This window comes from Tachypleus tridentatus, chromosome 2 (genome assembly GCF_004210375.1).
Source record: "Tachypleus tridentatus isolate NWPU-2018 chromosome 2, ASM421037v1, whole genome shotgun sequence".
Lineage (NCBI taxonomy): Eukaryota > Metazoa > Arthropoda > Merostomata > Xiphosura > Limulidae > Tachypleus > Tachypleus tridentatus.
In genome coordinates, this window is record NC_134826.1 from 114958377 (window position 1) to 114984118 (window position 25742).

The following is a 25742-nucleotide window of genomic DNA, read 5'->3' on the forward strand; positions in this document are numbered from 1 at the left end:
ATGGAAACTTAATAAGCACATTTGTTTTCAGCGACTCTATAATGGAGTACTTCGTCTACATTAAAATGAATAAAATGGAAAGTAGAGAAACAAAATTAGTAAAAATTGTTAATTTAAAAAGGGAGGAATAGGATTCGTCAAGAAATACATAAACAAGCTGAATAAAAATAAAAAGATTATATCTTCTCAAGATACCAATTCCTAATTTTATTCTATGTTCTACAGTACTTATCAATTTTCATGGAGTAAAACTAGGTAAGGTGTTGTTGTTAGCACAAAATTGCATAAAGAATTATCTATGCTCTTCCTACCACGGGTATTGGGTTTCTAGTGGTGTATGTTTACATACATACTGCTGTACCACTGGGGAGGGGCATCAAAATAGGTATTTATAACCTGAGAAAACAATATAGACACTATTCCCAAACTTGTTTGTTAACTGGGGGAAATATTTTTTTGCATTGTAATTTAACTTTTTCTTTTTGACGATCCCTATTCCCTTTTATCAGTTAACAATTTTGTTTTACTAATTTTGTATCTTAAGTTTCTATGTCCACTTACGGAGAATAAACTTAAAAATACATACGTGCATCTGAGTTCAGTTAAAGTTGGGATTTTTCCACCCAATAACCTCACTAACCTTATTCAAAATAAATAACAAATGCACATGTATTGGCATGCAACTACGACAAACAAAATGTAAAATTGTTCTCAAAGGACCAGTTTGAAGGCAAAGATTGTGTCATTACAGATTTAATGACCGATTTCCTTCAGCGTCACAGTTTAATGTAACAAAAGACAAGCAGCAGCAAGCGATCTTATCATAAAAGAATAGCGTTTCTTCTAAGATAATGCTACACAAATTAACACAATATAAACAAACGCGTTAACAAGCTTACCTTGTTATGTCTACATAATGTCTATGTATACTCTTCAATAGCCTTCTGTGCACAAGTGTTTGCTAGAACAAGAGAACAAAAATAATACATGCAAAATAGACAACAGTGACACATTTAGTAAGTAGTAACTTATCAGCAACATCTAAAAAAGCGAGCTTAACAATAACTATTTGAAAATAGCGACAGTTATATGAGACAGTGCTATATGCTTTTGTAAAATACTAAATACACATTTATGATTTCAGCTAAGTATAAGAAACAGAAGAAAGAATCACCACTGTCATCTGAATAGAAAAATCTTCTTTGGTAATCGTCCACTGTTTAAAACTTACTGAAAGAGACCAGCGAGAATCCAAATAGACATAAAATAATGATATGCAATAGTAAAATCTGGGATCAATTACGTGGCTAGAGAATGCACGAATAGTAGTTTTAAATTAACTCACACATACTAGAAAAACACTTTATTTTTTATGGTAAAAAGTGAAGGACTTATAAGGCTACTTACTACGACTAAATTAATGAAGTCATTTTAAATTTAAACTACTCTCTCAGTTGTTTCCTTTTTTTGCTAGATTCCCGTGCAATCCCACTCTACAATAAACGTTTATTGCAATTATTTTATAGTGCAGTCATAATAGGATATTGTAGCTTGAACAAACTATTAGTAGTAGTTGTTGAGTCTTGTTTGCTCACTTCTAAATTTTACCTTCCCAATTTTTAATTACATTGTATGTTAGCCTTTTTCAGTGCACAATAATGGGCAAATGTAAGCTTATTATAACACACAGTTCCCACTAAGCGCCTTTAAAATTTACCACTAGATAAGTAGCCTTTTTACGTGAAGCAACTTTGACTACAACATCGCTTTAAATAAAGCTTCGTGCTTCTTAAAAGTAATTATTTATTGAGTCAGGTTGCTTTGTGCCTGAGGTTTCATGTAAACACGCGTCGAGTTCAAAAGCAGTCACTCAGAGCAACAGCGCATCTATTATGTATTAATAACTATGTATATGAACGTTCACCACAAATAATCAACTTTTAAAGAGTTCGTGAACGTTTGCAGTGCTTCATATAATATACCTGTCGAGGTTTCAGAGCAAAATAAAACCAGCCGATTTTGCAGTAAGCTTGTGAAACAAAAATATTAGTAGTAATAATAATACGAACAAAATTATGAACTTATTTAGCTTTCTATTAATGTTTGAATGGTCTTAACTATTAGAAAGAGAGGTTTTGAGTGTTGTTTCAATAATAAGTGTACCTTTTAAGGTGTTTGTTTCCAAATGCTTTTTAGAGTTTTGAATAAATTCCTGTAGCATCCTGTATAATGTTATTAATTAAGCTTTTATTTTTCAAGTTTGTATTATATTCCTTCTCTCTGGTCTAATTTAAATAACAATAAATTGACAAATACTTTGAATATTTGATGCCAAAACAACCTGAATCACTCAGCAAATTTCAAAGCATTTGACATAGTTCAACTTAGGAAGGAGATTTGTTTGGTTGTTTTGGAATTTCGCACAAAGCAACTCGAGGGCTATCTGTGCTAGCCGTCCCTAATTTAGCAGTGTAAGACTAGAGGAAAGGCAGCTAGTCATCACCACCCACCGCCAACTCTTGGGCTACTCTTTTACCAACGAATAGTGGGATTGACTGTCACATTATAACTCCCGTACGGCTGAAATGGCGAGTATGTTTGGCGCGACTCGAGCGCGAACCCGCGACCCTCAGATTACGAATCGCACGCCTTAACGCGCTAGGCCATGCCAGGCCCCCGGAAGGCGATACAAAATTATTTGTTACAACAGTAACTACCACATTTACAAGTAACAATCAAAACACGTCAAGTCATCTGAAATACATCAGCGCAGTAAAAGCATTATAATAGCAAAAGCTCATTTTTTAGAGGTATTTGCTAATAAATTAACAGTTGAGATACACAACAACAAAAACAATATATTCCAAAATTTCAAAAATGAACATAAACATTTCAAATAACCATTCATTTCTTGCGCATTTTTTCTGCGTCGTTGCATACATAAAGCATGGAATATTTATTAAGAATATTGTTACAATTTGCTAAACAAAAAATGTACGCAACGACAATCAATAGTTAGTGTAACAAAAAGAGTAAAAGTCTCAGATTCTTCATCATATCTGTCTCTCTGATTTCATAATGTTTCAACATATACCAACCTATAGTTTTTGTAGAAGTAAAAATGATTCCACTTCTGGCTAAAATTTGTCTTAAGTATGTTTAATACAATATTTTGGTTGAGTACTAAAAATGTTAATGTATTTGTTACAAAGCTACCGAAGTTACCTGCGATCAACTGTTATTTCAATTAAAGGAAAGGCAGCCAGCCACTACCACCATATACACCAATGGTTCTCAACCTTTTTTATGCCCCGCACCCCTAAAAAAAATTAATATGTTTTCGCACCCCTCACAGTAATTATTTATTTAAGAATAAAGGTGAAGGTAACCAAAACAAATGTTATCTCGCACCCCTGGTTGGGAACCACTGATATACACTAAGGGATTAACTTTCACTTATATAACGAACCCACAGTTTAAAGTGTTGGAAATATTTAATGGTATAACATGGAATTTTGTTTTTGAATTTCGCGCAAAGCCTTACACTGGAAAATTAGGGCCGGCTAGCGGGAAGGCAGCTATTTAGCACCGCCAACTCTTAGGCTACTCTTTTACTAACGAATAATGGTATTAGGCATCACATTATAACGCCCCCACGACTGAAAGGGCGAGCATGTTTAATGCGACGGGGATTCGAACCCACGACCCTCGGATTACGAGTCGAACGCCTTAACCCATCTGGTCATGCCAGGCTTAGCATAAAGTAAAACCCTTGTTACCGCCTCCCTAAATCTGTATCTCCACATTAGGGTGAAACTGCTCCTGAATAATAATAAAAAACTGAAAATAACTATAAAAAGCTGAACAAAACTTATAAAAAAAAGAAACTATTTCAATGTGTGTACAAAAATACATAAAATATTTAATACATACAAAAATAGAGACCGTGCATCAGCATATACATTTCACTCTTATCAAATTACGATTTTAATTATGATTTTAAGAACTTTATTTTTGTATTTAGTTTAACATTTAATGCTAAGAGATTTCAATACTAGACCTTACCTCTTGAACGTATATTTGCTTTATTCATTTATTAAATTTCTCTGAGATAATTTTTTTTCTTTTATCCTAACTTGGTAAAACAAACACCCCTTTATCAAAATGTGATGCATGTTTTCTTTTAAGTACCAAGCCAACCAATTTTATCAACATTTTGTCGTTTATACTAATACTTTCTTATGCATTAGAAACATATGATAATAAAACTGAGACGGAAGTTTTATGTGAAAACGTCAAACCGTGAGAGACCAAGGAAAACATTATTTTTAACACTTTACCACGTAAGTAAACCACCCAACCGAATAGATAGAAAAGGCCAGAAATAAAGTATTATCTTTTTAAACAGCTTTAGCTTTCAACAGGTGCACGTCAATGTTTGCAAAGAACAGCACAAGTGGGGTTTAACTGTAGGATTGCTATGTTTGGTTCCAACTTGTAATGTTACTAAATAAATTACGATTAAAACTGACAACTTACATGAGTACTGTTGATTTGTATTTCGTGATAATTTTTATATTAGAATGTGTATTACAATTGAAATAATGATAATTTTTACACTATAATCAGATGGCATATTATATTTTTTTTCATTTTTGAGACAATGAAAACCGATTTATAAGTTGTACTTCTATTTTCGTTAAACACAAATTCTTAACAGTTTCAATATGCATATTCTAACTGAGATATTATGCCAATAAAATGCATTGTTTGAGAGTTAAACATACATAATAGTCCAAATCTTTCGAGTAACTTCAGTATATTATAATAGATATTTTTACTATCCCATTAAATATATCAAAACATGACATATTTAAATCACACTTACGAAATAAAACAGAGACAGATCATTTAAAAAGTACTACTTAAATGGGAAATGTTATTTATAGTAAAGTTGTCAGAAATTACTAGAAAATAGTAAAATTTATATTAAATGCTTTTTATCGTCATTAATAAATTGAATAAAACCATATATATTTCGATACCATAAATTTGTGATACACGCACAAAACGCATAAGCACTAACGACACAAAATATATACTTGAATGCCACAGTGAAAATGGTCAAGACAAGACAAATGATACAAAACACTATAAATATAAATCGATAATCGAATTAAAGAAAGAAAAAAAAAAGATAAGGATTTTTCATAAGATTTCTAATGAGGTACATTTTTATTATAATTCTTATATAGCCCCAACTCTGTTATTTTTTAAGTGATTGAAAGTAAGACCAAAATAAATACACATATTAATTTGTTGTATTCCCTCACCCATCAAACTGGTATTTAATTCAATGCATCAGCATTTAATATGGATACTTAGTTAATAAAATGCATGTTACGCAATAGGCGAATATTAGTATAGTTAAGATTTTTATACATTAAATTAAGAAATTTAGAATGTTCGGTAAAAATAAAACAGTTGAAAAATACGCAGTAAGCTAGACGTTAACATCTTGGCTTATCGAAATCTGTATATTCTAAGTAATAAGCTTTCTCTCTTTCTCCAAACGCATAAAAAAAGCATGTTCAATTAAACAATTTCTAATTGGCAAAACTAATAAAGTGTTATAAACTAGAAAAGGCCGATTTATTTTTTCAATTACAAATACTTGTATTTGACGATAATAATTAGAAGTCAACAAATGACTTCAAAAAAGAAGCCATACAGTATGTATATATAAAAATATATAAACACACACACACATATAACGTATTAGGTTTATGGATGATTAACAAAGATCACAAGAAAGTTTTGCTTGATGTACAATGTGATAACAATTATCATTTGGTAAGAAAAAGTTAAAGCATGAAACGTGAAGTTAACTGGCATAACTTCCTAATATCGAACGATAGCTCTGCTTTAGGTATGCCAGAAATGTCAATTCATAAAGAATATATATAATAAAAACAATCTGAATTTAGCTCTGACTCACATCTAATGTATGAACCGTGTTTAATATGAACCATAAGGATTTCTTTTTAATGTAAACTGTGATACCACTGCTATATTTCTCACGTGTCAAACCAGGAAAATAAATTGAACATCCATGTAAGACGGAGCGACTAGTAATGCCTGCCTACAGCCGCCAATCTGATAGACCACACGATTTTACAAAGAAAAAGTTCAAAAGAGGAAAGCATGCATCAAATGCACATATTTTCCGCAATAAGCAACCCGCTTTCTTTTAAGCCTCTCAGATGTTCAGCACCTAAATTAAAAAATTAGAACGCCAAATGTCGGGGTTCAATCCCTGTGGTGGGTACAGTACAGATAGCCTTACTGCTCCTTCATGTTTAGAATAAAACAAGTTCGCTTTTAAATAGATTTTTATATCGATAATCATGCCAAAGCTTAGCCATGAAAAGTGTGGTCATTACAAAGCTAGTGAGTCTCTGTCATGAAATGATCGAGAAACAGTTGGATAAAACAGCTGAATGTCATAACCTTACCCAAATCTTGTTAATATCCGATACAAAGTTGTGAAATTTATTTTCAAGTGTCAGAAAAGTAAACGCTCAATAGATGGACAAATAGTAATGTCAATTTGTGATCAATATATTTGAGAATCCTGGTCTGCTAGATTATCTAATTCAATCACTTTAAATCCCCGTAAAATATGATGTATTAAAAATATGTTAGGCTATTTGCATAGATTGGACTTAGGCATTAAATAGTTATAGCACCTTTAAAACTAAATACCATTATCACCTAAATGTTTGGTCATGTACAATGGATGTGTATTTGCTGTTTAGCTTTTAGGCATAAGACTAAAAAATGAGCTATCTGTGTCTTTGAAAAGAATTGAGCCTCAGATAATAGCTGGCACACCGAGGGACTGCACAATGTAAGCATACAAAACGTGTATTAAGTTATTCAATTTTGGTTTAGCTCGGTCACAATACCTATTTGTTCTCTGCCCACCACGAGTAACGAAACCTGAGTTTTAGCGTCGTAAGCCTGATGATTTACTGTTGGTCCCCATTAAGACAGTGATAAGCTTATGGACTTACGACATTAAAATATGCAATTCGATTCCTTGCGGTGGACACATTTTACTGAAAATAAAAAAGCACGCAACCAAATAAGCTACTTCTGAATCAGTGAGGAACATGTTGTTCAAAGATAACACACTAACACAAAAATAGTCAGCCGCAAACAAGTAATTAACAAAATGTTATCACAAAATTGAACACCTTTTTGTTGTATACATCATTGGAGTATACTGGACAATTGTTTGCGGGTTCGAAATCTTACGGCCCGGCATGGCCAAGCGTGTTAAGGCGTGCGACTCGTAATCTGAGGGCCGCGGGTTTGCATCCCCTTTCGCGCCAAACATGCTTGCCCTTTCAACCGTGGGGGCGTTATAATGTGACGGTCAATCCCACTATTCGTTGGTAAAAGAGTAGCCCAAGAGTTGGTGGTTGGTGGTGATGACTAGCTGCCTTCCCTCTAGTCTTACACTGCTCAATTAGGTACGGCTAGCACAAATAGCCTTCGAGTAGATTTGTGCGAAATTCAAAACAAATCAAATCGAGATCTTACACCATGAAGTACACTACATGGCCAAAAGTATGTGTACACCCATGCTAATTGTTGGTTCGACTATTTCTGGGAAATTGTGTGCTTTCAATTTTGTGGCAACGGTTTGGGGAAGGCCCTTTTTTGTTTCCCCCCATGTGCATAAAGCGAAGTCCATAAAGATATGGCTTGCCGATGTTGGTGTGAAAGAACTTGATTGGCCTGCACAGAGACCTGACCTCAACCCCATCAAACACCTTTGGGATGAATTGGAACGCCAACGTCGAGCTAGGCCTTCTAGCCCGGCATCAGTGCCCGACTTATGATTGAATAGGAACGAATCCCCGCAGCCATATTCCAAAATCTTGAAAAGCCTTCTCAGAAGATTGAAGGCTGTTAGAGCAGCAAAGAGGAGACAAAATTCGTATTAATGCCCATGGTTTTGGGATGAGATGTTCAACAAGCGCATATGGTTGTGGTGGTCCGTTGTCCATATACTTTCGGTCATGTAGTGTAACTATTAAATATGTTTCCTTTAACCACAGAATTCCTAAGGATCCGACCCCACTAGGTTGTTAAATATTTTTTCTGCACAGTTTTCGCACTAGATTGTGTGTAAATTCATGAATTCATTAGTTATAGAACCTACATTAACATAACCTCATAAATACTTTAGTTTATACCACTTATTACCTTTGTTTATTTTATGTACTTGACATAGAAAATAGATAATTTAAATAAACATGTTTGGTTAGTTCTTTGCTTTGAGTATTCCAGGTCGCACCAAAACATGCTCGCCCTTTCAGCCGTGGGGGCGTTATAATATGACGGTCAATCCCACTATTCGTTGTTAAAAGAGTAGCCCAAGAGTTGGCAGTGGGTGGTGATGACTAGCTGCCTTCTCTCTAGTCTTACACTGCTAAATTAGGGATGGCTAGCACAGATAGCTCTCGAGTAGCTTTGCGCGAAATTCAAAACAAACAAACAAGCTTTGAGTATTAAATCAGGTAAAAGCATAAGCTATTATTACATGTGATAAAATCTTATGACCTCACTGATAGTGTCCAGAAATATTTGTACTTTTCCCACCTGCAATTCTGATAACTAGTATATTAAGTCCTCTAAGAAAAGGTTAAGGGACAAAGAGAAGTGGAAAGCTGAGACAAGTGGATATTCACTTTTATATAATATGGTTGTAGAAAGAAAAAATCAGAAAGAAATTGACTCACAATAGACAAATATCAAAGCTTTGGTTTTTAAAATATTGTCATAGTTATCGATTTTATATAATTCATAATCCAAATTTTACCCACTTCGATTATTAAAAACAACAACAGATAATATCATTTGCTTCCTAAGTTGTCTACAGACATCAATGATTTCTAATTAACAGGAAATTAGACAAGTAGAGCCATGTTATGATATTTGTAAAGATATTCTGAAGAACAAAACTTGGAGATTATTAGAAACTTCTTATATCAATTTTTAACATTGTCAAAAATCTCGTCGTTAAAACTAATGGAATCAGGATAGGGGAAGTAACTGTATTCTTTAGATCTCGATTTAAAGTAATTTATATACAAGTCAATTTTTACTAATCAAATAATTTCATAACTAAAATCATTAACAATAGAAGTAGTACACAATTTGCTAGATTAATACAAAATAACTAGTTCTTTAACACTCCTACGAAAAGTGGGGGCTAATAGGCCCCAGAGCAACTTGAAAGGTTATTAATATTAGGCTAATAATTTTGTATTTAAATGAAATTGCCATTTAAATCCATTAATGAATGGATTAACGAGATTCCCACTGTCCCAATCTACTATCTAGCGAAACCACAGCCAGGGGAACGGGCTTGGAGAAATAAGGACTAGAAACGTCTTTTCGTAGGAGTGTTAACAATTAAATATAAGCGCTAAATACAAGTCTAACCTTTGTTATTGTTATATATGATGTGGTAAGGATCTGCCTGTCTACATTGTTTATATTCTGTAGAGTTAAGAAGCATAATTAGAAATTATGAGTTTCGGGGTGACACACTTCAATGAAATAGCATTTCATTCTCACAACATGGAAGCTTTAGTTGACGATCTATCAATATACTGACAAAATATAATCATTGAACAGGGAAGCAGCATTCCTTTTCTATTTATACTACTGGTACATAGATGTACATTGGCAAATGTGAAATATAATATTTCTTATGCCTAAGCACTTAAATTGAAAACCGATCGACGGAAGGCGGTTTTATCGCAAAGATGCCATATCATTTCGATTTTCGGATCAGTTTAAGCTGAAAAATGGTAACGTTGCCTGGAATTGCCAGCACAGATAAGATCCATTGCTCATTGTCAATCTAGTTAATGCACTAATGTCCAAATCGTAGTGGAACAATATATGGCACGTCGCCGTTACGGCCCACCCACTGTCGCCAGTGCTGATCTTGATGTGAAACCACAGCTTTTGAAGAGATAGACCGCCGTGTACAGCGGAACTGGAATGGCTTGTTTGGTGTGAACGTATGATAGAAAAGATGAAAACCACATATTCGTTATTTCTACAAATTTACACATCTCATAGCCATTCAATAATTAATACAAGACATTATGCCACCGAAACGCCACTTCAATAATAATTCAAAACGAAAATTGTGAAGAAAACGTTTTTTTCTAATGAGTGTATATAATGAATGTATTCATTATAAAGGCACTATGCATATCGGTAAATATCGCCAAGTGTTAGACTGTTTTATGTCTTAATGCAGATTAATTAAATACGAAAAGACAGTTTATGTTAGAGACAATCTACAGCTGTTGAAAAAGGAGCAAAATGGAGACCCAGTTCTTCAGCTGTAATGTAGAATGTAACTAATAAAAGAAGCAACAAGAAAATAACAATAAATCTCAAATGTCATTATTTAATCAGACAAAATACAACGTTGATGCTCAAGTCTAGCAGCTACCAAACTTTTGATGGCAGATGGTACTCAAGAGGGTTCCAAGGCCAAGAAAGAAAAACTTTGTTTTCTATTACATGCTGAAAAAAACATCAGGTATGTTGGTAGGCATTTCGTATTTTGTTTCTTTTTTTACGTTCTCGAAAATATGGTAGGAATGCAAACTATTGGAGCGACTGTATTTTGTCACAGTATTCTTTCCTCTGCAGGTAATTTCAACTTCCGCAGGACATTTTGGTTTAGACCTATAGAGGAAGACAACTGATTTCACATCGAATGTATATACTAATTGGTTTATCCCAATGTCTATTGAAACTTTGCCCAGATCAACATGTTTCTGCTCATAATCTTTCGAATCTAGTTTAGAATGATATGACTTGAACACGTTTTATACTATTTCCGTATATTGCGATGTTGTCTTTTCAAGGAAACATGTCAGCGTCTGTTGAAGAAGACAACCAATATTCTAGCTGCTATGGTGATATGCTTGACATTGTCTGAATGGAAATTCAGCTGTAATTGGATCAGAGTGTGGGCAGACCACAGTAACTGACTAATCAGAGGCGTGGTTTCTTATGACTATCATGTTGTACAATATAATAGCAGGTTGATGGATTAATTTAATGAACATAAAAAATAATTAAAGAGCATTTTTCTTTAGGGCCAGTGTGGATATTTTTTGTGAGGGGATTAAAAAACTCTCTGCGGAAGGTCATTCGTATACTCGAAAACAAAGTATTATTTTCCTTAGGTCAAAGCATACTTATTAAGATCTTGCGTAATAAAGAACTGGTAATATTTATTATTTATTATTATGTCTTCAAAACGGTTGCACTTTTTTGTCTCGTTTCATTAAATTATTGTTTAGTTTCTGCAAGCAAGTTGTAAGCTATATTCGAATATTTTATAATCACTGCTCTAGCCTATCAGTTGAAAATTAGAGACAGCAATGTGCAGATAACCATCTTGTAGTTTCAGTTCTTACAACAGAATCATGCTCACTTTATGCATATATTTTTATAAATGAGCCTAAATAAAATAATATACTATTGTTATATCTCTTTTTTAGCTTTTCATAAATAATGCTTCTGCAATGAATTTACTAATATATATTTATTTTAATATCAGTGTTTGTTTTAGTCAAATACATCTTTAGAAATGCATGTAACTTATACTGTTAAACACGTATTGCGAAATTTCCGCCTATTCCCTAAATTTACATAAGATTCTCGAGTGTAAGTGTTTTACGAAAGCATTAGCGTATTGCTGAGCCAAGGGAATTTCCGAGAACCTTGCCTTGACTTTTATAAGCCAACTCATCACGAAATAGGTTTATATTGTTGGTTTGCTACAATTACTATATTATAAATCTCTGAAGCTGTAACTGCGATTAACGCTTATTAATCGATAAACTACATATACTTAACCAGGAACATTTATAGGTTTCGAACATTATAAATCATTTAACTTTTCAAGAATTTACTTACAACGTTAGTATTACTACGAAGATACTAGATATTTTTGTCGGTGTAAGCCAGCTTATAAACTCTGGAGTTGTTCAATCTTCGTGAATCTTCCAAACCAGATGGAATACTCAATATTGTATGTAAGTTCATAAAACATTTCTATATAAGTCATTATTTGTAATTTTCTGTTATTGTTATAAATTGCCTTTTTGTTTGTATATTAAAATACATTTGTGTTAAGAAAGAAAATGTATATATCAATTTTTAACAAATAGCATAAATTTGATGATATCGTCCGAGAAAAATTATAGTGAATATAGGGTACCATAATTATTGGGATCTGAATGTGAAGCATACTAATAATGAATATATTGAATAATTATCTAATATATTTGAAATATTGCACATATAATAATATTAAATTATAATACAAATCAAATCAATTAATTTCCAGAAACCTTAATAAAGGACGCTGTCCCCCAGTGGCACAGCTGTATGTCGTCGAGCTCCTACCGCTAGAACGCGGTCTTCGGTACCCTTAGTGTCAGATATAATAAAATATAATTATTTTCATAAATATTTATATCTGACAGTCTTAAAAATTAAAAGATTATCTATAGCAGTCCTTGGTTTAAGAAATTAATAAGCACTTCCCTCGCCGAAGTTGTCTTCTGAATCGATTTCTTTAAGTACAAAACGTAAGATAATTGTTGAATTATTGACGTAAATGAGCAGTTTGTGTGCACTTTTTGTGTTGCCATATGCTATTGAAATTGAAATGCTTTGTCTTGAATTTACCAATTAATAAAGAGATAGTAAAAATGTATTTTCTATAAAGTTAGCGTAACAATGACTAAAACAAACGAAGTGTGTAAAAACACAAACCATATGTGTCCGATTTCAAGATCAGAACAAATTGTAATTTATTGTGAAATGTTTGAGCTTAAATAAAATTGAATGGCTACTAACTCATCTTTTCTCTATTTTATGGATTTGAAAATTTTACTCCATGTTACACGAAGATGACTAAAGAGAGTAACAACATTAAATTGTGAAATGTCCGATTAGGAATCCATAAAGTGAAATATTACTAAAAGATAAATTTCTTTGTTTATTTTCAACCAAAATCAAGACATAGCTGTACCTGTATTATAAAAATCTTAAAATTTAATAAAAATTGCATTTTCAGTGTAACTTCCATGTAACTTTCTTTAGAAATAGATTTATTTAATTCGTTCTCGCTTAAAAACAGACTAAGATTATTACTATTATGGCGTTTACTAGCGCAAATAAACTAGTATTTTTGCGCCTAAACAGAATACTAAGCAATTAAGGTTTTAAATGGCATGTTTAGAATGCAAAATGAAATGTGCACATAAATACTTGGTGCGTGTAAATTTCAGAGCACTACTGAGGTTAAAGGTTACTGTAACCAATAATACGTGTAAATGGAAAGTTAATCTCAGATTTAATTTGAATTTCGTGCAAATGATAATCTGCGCTAGTCATCCATTCTTAATCTGGTAGTTAAAGACCAGAGGAAAAGAAGCTAGTCACAACCATACACCGCCAACTCTTGGGCTACTCTTTTACTAAGAAACAGTGGGATTGACCATACGTTATAAAGCCTCTACAGCTTAAGAAGTGAGCATATTTGATATAACGGGGATTCGAACCAGCGATCTCAGTATTGCGAGTCGAGCGCCCTAACCACCTGATTATGTCTGGCCTAAATCTGCGAGATGCATGTATTGAAATTTGAAGGTTATCTAGATTCACCTTTACGATTCATTTTTTTTAATTTTACACTTACAATACACAAATAAATAAATGCACTTCTGAAGAGAAAAAATATAAAACAATCAAGTTAAATTATAACAACTTTCACGTGGTTATATCACTGCAAAGTCTTGAATTAATATCATTTTGGACGGCTAAAAATATTTAAATGCATAAGGAAATTCTAAGCACAGTATATACATATTCATATACGACGATATATACCTTTGTTCTGATAGTTTCACTTGTTACCAATCAAAAAAAACATAGAATACTAAACAAGCTAAAATTAAGGTATGTTTTAATAACGAAAACTACATATTAGGCCTAAATAAAAATAGGGGCTGAAATAATTTTCCAGAAATATGTCGATATGCTTATAATCTGTAGAAAGGTTACATATATCTATATAGATGTGGGACGTTGTGAGCTTGAGTACCCACATCTCGCTCTCCTAATTTCTAATTTTCTTATGTGAGACTAGCAAATTGGAGGTTAAGAATGATAAACAGTGTATCCCTACGGTAATGTGTGTCCTACTTTCAGTGGTCACCTCCAAATCCTAGGGTACATTTTATAATCCCACGTTGCAGCTTGTACCCAGGGATTCCTTTTTTTAATAAAAAAGTGTGCTGTGTATTTAAAAAAATCATGTTAGTGAGTTTTCGTTTCTGGCTTGAATATTTTATGATTATAATATAATTATTCAGAGGTTGGAATTTGCTGTTTTTAATGCAGTCCTTCCTCGTGTATTTTGTTTATTCATTTAACTTCATTTAGATATAAATTATGTAATTTCACTTTATATATATATACATATATGTCTGCGTATATGAGATATACATATTAATGTATGTTTACATTGGAAAATTGTCGTTCAAAGTCTAAGGCTATAAGATGACTTAAGAAATTATCAGAACCGTAACTGTTTAAATAACAACTTGTTACTTTCGTATTTACACAACTCTTTATTCGCTCAATAAGAAAACTATCAAAGCAGTTAGTATAAACTGCAATTAGCCCCATATATAACACAGTTCGTGCAGAAATGTATACACGCCTACATATCGACACGTTGATGTGGCAATCAACTGTCAGCATTTTCCCATATATCTACAATTCTGTTTTGAAAAGACAAATTAAACCAAACAGGAACTCGCAAGGTTCCTATATCAGGTACTGGTAACCTTTTTAGAATCAGGAAAAAGTCCTTTATGATAAAAATATTTCGTAAAATATCAGAAGTACCCAGCGGTCTAGTCAGTGACTTCAAACCTGCATATAATGCCATAAACCTGTAGTTAATCCGTAGTTTGTCAATTTCCAAAGGAAAGCCATACAGTGTAATTTATTTCGTTTACTTAGAAAGTATAGCAAAGTGACTACATATAAATTAATATAATATACATATCTCGTAATGATAGTAAGCAGTGAGTTGGTGTTTATAAGGATGAAGAAGGGGGTAAGCATGGCCTGATGGTTAGCGTACGGCATTGTAAATTCAATGACCCATGGTTGTCTTCCATTTGCCATAACATGCATTCCACACTTTGGAACCTTCAATTGTTCTAAGAGTGACAACCAAATCCTAGTATTCGGTTACAGTAGCACTATCAATTGAAACGTAGGAAGAGATAGAGTAGGTATCTATTGTGTACCTCTTACTTAGTACATCGATGGTTCAGCGGTAAGTTTTCGGACTTGGAATGATAAAATACACAGTTTAATTTTACTTGGTGGACAAAACTGGACATGTCACATTGCATATAAAATGATATATAAGCTCGGTACTAAAATCTTAAACAAATAAACAATTACTTTTATATGTTGCTTTTATGCCCATGCTAGTATAACATATGTATAAACTACGTTCTTAAGATTTAAAAATATATCAAATTACAATAAACGGTTTTATAGACAGACACATTATATTGCAATTTTTAAAATATGGAAATAACATTTCACGATTTGCACTATTTTAAAATAACATAAAAATTATATCCTTATTATGAACCTCTTTCTCCGTAGATTGCAATTGGCATTTATTATATATAAATCACAAAAATACTCAACTGAATATGTTTAGTTGAAACACCTGCATAAAATTATAGCCGTATTTGATGTTCAATGAGGCTTATGCTACATCCGGCCAGTGCAAGAAGCTTATTTTAACTGCATGAGCACGCCTCCGCCGTTCCTGACGTCTTTATAGAAGGGAAGAACCAGCAATTCATCATCATTTTTGGAGATTAAATAGCAATTGAAGAGTCGAACGAACTAAGCCTTATTCTCTTTACCACCCAACTCCAGCTCATCCGTTTCGGTTTTCTAAAAACCTTTTTCACACAAGTTGCCATGCAGGTATAAATAAGATACGAAGAAGAAAAACAACTATTTATTGATCTAATAATTATATAGACACTCATATTCTCATACAAAGTAATACTAGCTGTACTTCACATATTCATAACTTTGTAGTACTTGAAATATCTGTTGGTCAGCTTTACGTATTCGCAGTGCATGAAACTTCTCTAGAGTGAATGACAAAACTAAAAACAAAAACATCAAAATATAATAGTGGAAAATGGATCTTTAAAGACAGATTATAACTCTACACTTTAGAAGAATAATTAAGAAGACTTCTTCTAATACTACGAAATAAACTAACAGCTATATTGTATCAATAGAAACATAAGAAATAACGTGAAATAATGTCATTCTTCTTGGATGAAGAGTTAATACCGAAAACTAAAATCTTAATTTGTATGTTTGTATTAATGTTTTACCAGTAACGTAATAAAATAATTAAGAAATGAACATATATAACTGAAAGTAGGAGAAACATAGCCAAAAACACAAATTTCAATAGTTTTAGAGAAAACAGCTGATATAACTTTTTATGTATAAAAAATATAAACAAGACTATCTGCACAACAGCAAATATTTAATAAAATATATATTTCAATAATTACACTATGTAATACAAATTTTGTTTCTGAATAGTATGTGTTATTTCTTAATTGCGTATGTTGTAAAAGTACAGAAAATGGCCATTATTTTCTTTAAACTTTGCTTTTGTGACCTGGATAATGAAATTTAGAAAATAACCTATTTTCTATGTAAAAACGGGAAAATTTGCACATTTTCATTTACATAATGTCTGAATAAAACAACATATGAATCAAGATTTACATGTATTTATACTAAAGTTGAAAAATGTCGGTGACGCTTCCTCTGACTTGCGACTTGCACACTTTAATCTAATAAATCCCACTCTTTGAGCCTAGATGTCGAAAGCTCGGCATTCGATTTTGTTAGACCAAGATCATTGATCCAGTCATTGAGGTCTCTTTAGTTGGTGTAGTATGGGTTTCTCTCACCATCTGCACCTCTGAAATTTTAATCTGGATCTTCAACAACTACCTCCTCTTCTGATTTGCTGCTCTCTTCTGAGAATGGCTGCTTTCTCTCTAGCGCAGTGGGTACAGGGTGCTCAGGGCAGTGTGGCACTGGGGCCGTGGATGATGGAAGGTCCAGATTCATGATAGCAGATGCATTCTTGCCAACCCAACGTTTGGAAGGGTCCACCATGCAGAAGTAGCAATTGCTTGAGTGGTCAGTGGGTTCAGGCCAAATTCTTGGAATAGAAAACTTCGCGTCTCTCTTTTCCCCTCTGTACCATCCTGCAAAGAAGCAAAATAAAATTATTATGAAGAATAAATTTATTTCGTCCACAATTAATGTGTAAGAGGTTCATGCAAAATATTTTATATGTGATGTTTTTGTATACTACTGGAAATTTAAAAAATAAATTAAAAGATATTTAAATCTTAAAAAGTCTAAAATGTATATAATATAAAATCTCACTATTCAAGCAAGCAAAAATTGTCTGTCTTACCTTCTAGTGTTCTTTGCAGTTCTCGCAGGTAAAATGAGGTGCTCAGGGTTTGTCTTGATCCCTGATAGGCATGCGAAATATGCCTTGTAGGCTTCACACATTTTAACAGATGCTGTCACAGTGTACCTTTTTATATCTTGTCTTAATAAATTGGCAACGTACATAGCAGAATGCGTCTGGAGCATGCTTGCAACTTCTTGTTGTCATCTCTGATAAAATCAGATAGATCTGCGTATTCTCTTATGCAGCTGGAACTAAACTGAAGTGGTGAGTGGTAAGCCACTATATATATATTACAATGAAAGTTCCAGACAATTCTAAAAGATTTTTTGACAATTCTCGTACGTTCTACAACATTCTTTTGAATTCTTATATATTCTACGACATTCTAGAAAGTTCTTAAAAATTCTTGTAAGTTTGAGAAAATTCTCTATCAGCTACTCAGCACTGAATCTACCTGGAATGCTCTGGAAAATGAGTAAATTTGAAAATTTCATTACCTAGGTCACAAAAGCAAAGTTTGAAGAGAAAAATAGGTCTTTTCCATTTACTTTAGGCATAAACTATTGGGAAATAACACTTTCTGCCTAGGAGCAAGAAAAAGTAAAAATTTTGTTACATTGTGTTATCACATTTGTTGACTGTTTTCTATAGTGTAAAATTTGTAGTCTGTTTATTTACTTTAAGAAGAATTATAAATCATTTTATCAAGTTTGGATATATAATCTCTACACTGAAGTTGACTTTTGATTATATATGGCTCTGCCTCCTCTCCATTAAAAAAAAAAAAAAAAGCTTGCTCAAACTAATTGGATGGTAACTAGTTTGCAACTTGCTGGGTAAATGGATTTTATTTTGCAGTCAATTTTATCTTCATTCAATAGAAAGCTCCGGTCTCCATTGAAATTCAAACTTTCATTCACACATTAAAAACAATTTTCAGTCAAATTTCTTAGATAATTCACAACACTTTAAGAGACTATGTGATCGTTTGTGTTGAGAGCTCTGATTTCCGTTAAAGAGCTTTCAATTCTTTACACTGAAAACATACATGTCTAAAACATGCGATGAAATCGTTTTTAATTTGAAAGAAAGACTTTTGTTTTAAAGATAAAAGATTATGTGTGTAGTATTTTATTTTAAAGGTATCTAATATAACTTATGATTAACAAATCCTATTAATAACATTTATTAGTTTTATAGTTCACATAAATTATTACACCTTAGACTAAAATATTTAATCAAAAATAATTTCAAAAGCTTTGATCCCGCACAGTGATCACTTCATTACACGAAGCCTATCCCAAATTTAGCCTTAGTTTGAGCACTTTTCAGAACAGCAACTTTAAGTTTCATATGACAGGAAGCATGGGCCATGTTTACCTAATTCAAGGGCAACCAACCTCCTTTAGTTGGACTGGGATTACTATTTGTTTTTCTGGGGCGTAACTATCAATATGACGAACGCCAGAACTTCTGTCAAAAAGAAGAGCTCGCACTAAATAGGATCTAGCTTCCAAAGAAAGTTACTAACCAAGAATCGTCCATGTGATTTCAGTGTACATCAGAAATAATGCAATTTGGGTTTAGACGGCCACGTGTTTTCGTTCGACACCCAGAATAGTTTAAACCTTCCTGACACATTATCTTCAGAACAAACATATTTGACTTTACATTCGTACACTTTACAAATGGGTATGAGAATTTAAATTGAAAAATACAGTTTAGTGTATGTTTATTAAATTGAGCACTATAATTTACATTTTCCAAACATTATAACCACTTCGACATAGATTATGTTAAAAGAAAAACTAGGAAACCAGAAAATTAAAAATAAATAAATAAGAATAAAAAAATACCTGATCTCAGAGAATAAGTACCTTCAATAACATGACTCACTTCCACCCTTCCTGAATAGCTTTACTCTACAACCACATGCCGTAATCAACAATATGGCTGTTGAGCAAATCTAGAATCTTCAGTAGCGAAAGAATGTTTAATGACTGCTGGTTTGAGAATATTTCTCCAGGTCGGAAGTCCATTACTTTTCATAAAAAACAAACAAACTATAACCTAGTATTATACATTCGAGTTAAATGACAAGTATGATTTCCCCTTATCTGTAGAAGAAGCAAGCAACCAAATTTTGCAAATAACAGAATAATATTCCGAGTCCAAAAATTTATTTAGTAAAAGAGTAGCGCCAAAGTTGGCGGTGGGTGGTAATGACTAGCTGCTTTCCCCCTAGTCTTACACTATTAAATTAGGGACGGCTAGCGCAGATATCCCTCGTGTAGCTTTGTGTGAAATTCAAAAAACAAACCAAAAATGTTTCATTCACTTTCGATTGAAGTACTCTACAAAGCTCTGTTACTGCAAACATAAGAAATGACTGTAAAAATAGGGTTGAAAAGAGCATTTAACAAATACCAGAGCACATCGAAATATATATTAAATATTCCATCCCATACATCTTTATTCGATTTTTATAACAATTTGCTGAGTATTTTACACATTTACTTATAGTACGAAACAAACCATAGCCTTCCTAGTTACTTAAAACTTCTGTTCATAGTTTTGCTAGCGACGTTCCATCTAAATATAATCAGTTTAATACGGAATATAATATTATATAAATATAGTTTTTCACATAGGCAGTACATCCATGACGAAAAACAGTAGTTTCTTTTACATTGTAATATATGCAAAACGCTACCATGTGCCTAAACGATGAAACGTTTCATTTCTAACCAAAAGTAACGTCTATGTGATGACTGTAAAAATAACATTGCCCTCCAGCGGCACAGCGGAATGCCTACGGACTTACACCATTAATAACAATTTTTTTCAATTTCAATAACAGTGGTGGGCAGAGTGCAGATAGCCCTTTATGTAGCTTCGTACTTAATTACAAACAAAATTAAAAACAGTTTTGACAGAAAATATTATTTGTAGCTTGACTGTACAAACGTCGTACATTTTGTTTGTATTGTTTTCAAATAACTTGCAAAGACAGCTCTGGAAGCCACATTGTATATGATATAACTACAAGAAATTTAAAGCTAAAATTTTATTAGCCCAGACATTTCTTTGGGACATATGTGAGTCACAAAACTCACTTATTTCATAATTTCATAATAAAATACTTAGAGCATATACATTATAAATTTTCTTCAAAACCCTTGAATGATTTTTGTAATTATAAAATACGACACTGCGTTGCACTGAAACGCACTTATTTCTTCTTGTTGTGAATGCTTAAAAAGGTTGTTTTCTTTCCATTTACGGATAAAGATACTAAGCTTATCATCCGATGTGGTTAGCTTTAACTACTAACCATGAGAGGGAAGTCAGTAAGCAGCATCATACCAAACACCATCTACAGTAAAGAAAGGATTGTCACTCTTATAACACACCCACAGCTCTTAATGTGCTTGTGTGTGTGTGAGAGAGAGAGAGGGAGGATATTTTTCAGTACCACACGTGTAACCAACAGCTTATTCATTTCTATATATATATATATATATATATATATATTCCTTGTATTTGTTGACATATTCATCTTTTCCTTGTGTGACTATGTTTAGGAAGGACTTTGTATCATTTAATGTCCTATAGGAATGTAATTTCCTATAATTCTTTAAGACTGAAACTTTCGAACCGTTTAACGTTTAATATCACTCAATTATATCCATATAAGACAAAAATTAATAACGATTCACATCTCAACAAGTCAATAAATCATCTTAAAATACACACAAATACAGCGTACCACGCGGTTGTGTACCAAAGATTTACAGAAGCAGATATCTTGAAATGTTACGTTCAAACATTACCAGTACTGAACTACTTGCTGGTATGCTTGAAGTTCCACATCCTAATAAAGAGAAATGCATGTAAATAAGTAATTTAGACAGTAAGAATCAAATACGCTATGAAAAATACTTACACGAAATATTATTAGCACATAACGATGTGTGTGAAAAAAAGCTTTTCATGATCAGCTTATAGAGGTTAAAACATTGTCTTTATTCTTCAGTTTTAAGTTCATTTATGTGTAATTAAGGTACAATACACAACCGTAATTATATGAATTTGATCTTCACTTCAGCTAAAAAGTAAATATATTCACGAACAACGTTAACTTTGATTATTTCCAATGAAAATACATTTTATGTATGATATACTCAAACTAATCTTGTAGTATTATCGCTGAATGCTTAAAATCGGTAAAATTTGTTTGAATTTGTAATCAAGTAGGACAATCAGTCGGGGTTATAATGAACCATTTGTGATTTAATTTATACGCTATAACTGTGTGCTCAGGCCATGTGATAACATAATTTTGTATCGAATATGAAGCACTTAAACACAGTGGTTATAACTTCAAAACTAAAACTTCAAATAAGGTATAAGTTATCATCGCCATTAGTAATTATCACCAACACATACACTTCAATAAATTATATCATGTATAACACTCTCCTCCAAACAAAGAAGCTTTTCATATGGGATTTTAAACCTTAAAAAAGACGTTTTTAAGGAAATTGCATACACTTGCCTCCTATGTGCCTCTGTATTTATCATTAAGTTTTAAAAATTCTTGAACATGTCATATACTTTCATTTTGTACTTTTGTTTTTCAAAGATAGCATGTATTAGTACAGAAATATAAGCTTGCTTGTATAAATTTTATAAATAATGCAGTTAAGAGATGTAGGAAAGTTGTGCAACACCAGTATTTAACTAACTGATAGTATAAACACATTAAATTGTGTGATAAACATATTATTTGTTTTAACCACAGACACGATAACGTGTCAACAGAAATGTCAAGCACCTGCTATAGGAAATACTTAAACAAAATTACCGTTAAGATTTGTGTCTCTCAGTTTATTAAGACTGTTCTTATTTTGAACATCACTTCCAAGATCAGTCTTGCTTTTCAAAATCATATCAATGATTTTTATTCATAATCTTTGGCAATAAAACTGGAAAGAAAATCATCTTCAGTTTACGTGAAAGTGAAGTAAGCTCTTTACAACTTACATTTTCCTTTGCTTTTATTATTAAAATTCTTTGTATGTTACAAACCTTTTACAAATTTGACTGCCCTCATTGGTGATATTTGTAATTACTATATCTGTTTAGCGGGCTCGGCATGGCCAAGCGTGCGACTCGTAGTCTGAGGGTCGCGGGTTCTCATCCGCCTCGTACCAAACATGCTCGCCCTTTCAGTTGTGAGGGCGGCGTTATAATGTGACGGTCAATCTTACTATTCGTTGGTAAAAGAGTAACCCAAGAGTTGGCGGTGGGTGGTGATGACTAGCTGCCTTCCCTCTAGTCTTACACTGCTAAATTAGGGACGGCTAGCACAGATAGCCCTCGAGTAGCTTTGTGCGAAATTCAAAAACAAACAAAAACAAACAAACATATCTCTTTAGTTGTCTTAGGCAAGTGCTTTTCATTTGGGTGAATGGTTTACCTCAGGTTAATGAGATCTGACGCATGGTGAATAAATATTATCAATTATATTCCGGTTTAAGGCCCTTTTTAAATGATTGTTTGGAAATGAATTTAATTTTCATGCGTAACGTGGCTAGTAAAACATTTTATCTTTTCTGAAATGAGCCTTCGACTTATGGTTGTCTTTATTATATAAGTTTTGCTTCAAACAGACTTAGTGAAATATACATATCTAATAATTAGCGATAAGAAAACATCTATATTTATTCTAATTTTAGTTTGGTGTATATTTGAGTCATAATAAAAAAATGTGTACTTTAATTTTAGTATGTTCTTTTTTTCTCTCTCTTTCTTCGAACTGAGGAACAGTGAGCTGTTGGGAAAACTTAGAGAGATGAATGATATTGGAGAAAGTTAAAAGTACTTTTATAAACAGAAGATATAAATATGTTTACAGAGAGCTTTAGGAGATTTCTTCATGGTTACCATTTGCTGTTTCTAGTCATGAATAGTAAAATTCTTAAGTTAGTAAAAGTTTCACAAACGCCGTAAAACTTAATCATTACTTCATTAAACAAGAGGGAATCTTCAATAGCAACGGCACTTGAAATTCTTTTAAGCATTATTGAAGTAAAATTAATGTGTGAGACTTTTGTTTTTCCTTTTTTTGCTATATTTTTGTGCACTAGCAATAACAAGCTTATGGTGCGCGTGTTATCTGATCATATTTTATTCCTTCAGGATTTCTAAACGTTTACCATAAAACTTAAATTCTATTAGGGAGGATTAAAATAATTTAGTCTATGAGACCTTGGACGTGATCAACTACATCAATCGAAAGGAGTTTACCGCTTGAGTTTAAAACTGTAACTAAATCTCAAATTGTTCAAGAGATAACAGAGTTATAAGGCAAGAGTTTGTAAATGAAAAAAAAACACGAAAAAATCTACTCTCAGTGTCGTTCTATGAGCTGCTCATCCACAGCTAAATAAATTCTCATTTCATATTTCTCGTACAAAGATAAACACTACTATTTAAGAAATTAAGGTTTATTTGTTGTTACGCACAAAAATAGACAATGAACTACCTGTTTTCACCCCACCACACGCATGCATAATAAGAACAATATATATTTAGTGATAAATCTTTATAATAATTCTTGAATTTAAGGCTTCAGTAAGCTATTTACGAGACAAAACCGTATTCGACATTTTATATTTCATTAAATATAATGGGTTAATTCAGTAAATAACTTGTATGCATCACATACAAACAAACAAAATATTTTTGTTTTTTATTTTATTTCACATAATAAACAAGATATACAAGATTTTTATGTTTATTGAATTTCGCATAAAATTACGCTCGTTGTGCGAAATTATGAAGTGATAGATTAGAGCAAAGGCAAAGAGCCAATACAACTCACCGCCATATCTTAAGCTCAATTATTAAAATTAACAGTGGAACTTTTACTTTCGCTCTTATAACGCACACAAACATATATACATACATACATATATATATATACACACACACACATACATACATATATGTACACACACACACACGCGCTTTTTTTTTTATGCAAATGAGTCCCAAACCATGGAAGCTTGAGTCCAAAGATTTGTTCTTTGACTAGTGGGCCGCACGTGACCCGTTACAAAGAGTGGTTGTTGATTTTATTTTTGTTTATTGAATTAAGCACAAAACTACACAACGGACTCTCTGTGCAATACCTACAAGGGGTATCGAAACCCAGTCAGTTTCTAGCATTGTATGTCCGCACACATGTCGCTGTATCATTGGAGGGCATTACAAACTGTAAATAACACATAAGTTACTTAAATAATAAAAACCCATGAAAAATTGGTATTAAGTTGAACATGATTTTGTTTACAAGAACTCAGTTATGTCCAAAATACTCAATCCTCATTTCAGTATATTGATAATTGATATTTAGGAAATATTTAAACAAGTAACCATGGTTGTTGTTTACAAGATTTAGTAGAATAAAGAATTATAGATTCTCGTATGGATACCAATATGGCTGTTATAAAAATTGTGTAATAATAGATTCTATATTATTTTTGTTATTTTCCGATAAAAGAAATGTGATCTGTGACCAACTAGTACATCTGGAAAAAAAATCATAAGTATTAACTAGATGGAATTGCAATGTTTTCAACTTTCCCGTACTCAGTTTTCGATCAATGTAAATACTTACAAAAAATGTTAGAAGAGCAAGCTAAGTTGAGAATTTACCGTATAGTCAAGCCGCTAAAACTGCGGCGCGTTTTCTCTGTGCTAATCATAATGTTCCACGCGATCAACGCACTTTCCTATCTTTGATGTTGTGGGCCTATGCTCTAAGTATAACTGCCTCTGACATCTATCCATGTCACCAAATCTCAATAAAAAATTACATACACAAAAACCTCTTTTTAACAAATTATGCAAAGGTTAAACAACAATGCACTAATAATGGTTTAACTACAATAACCTACTATTGTTCTATTGTATTGAGACGGCTGGAATTGGTTTTAAAACTTTAATAAAATATTGCATTACCGTTATCGGTCCAGGTATCAAC

General features: G+C 32.6%; 1 protein-coding gene across 7 annotated transcripts in view; it reads right to left on the minus strand.

Moving 5' to 3' along the window:
• The window catches only part of LOC143244882 (latrophilin Cirl-like), a 126123-nt gene that overhangs the window by 92972 nt on the left and 7409 nt on the right, over positions 1–25742 (minus strand). Inside the window, exon 2 of one of the 7 annotated variants that reach the window (XM_076490344.1) lies at positions 900–961. The exons of the other annotated variants lie outside the window; for them this stretch is intronic. The gene's annotated coding sequence lies outside the window, so the exon portion shown is untranslated. The remainder of the gene's footprint in view (positions 1–899; positions 962–25742) is intronic. 7 annotated transcript variants of the gene reach the window in all.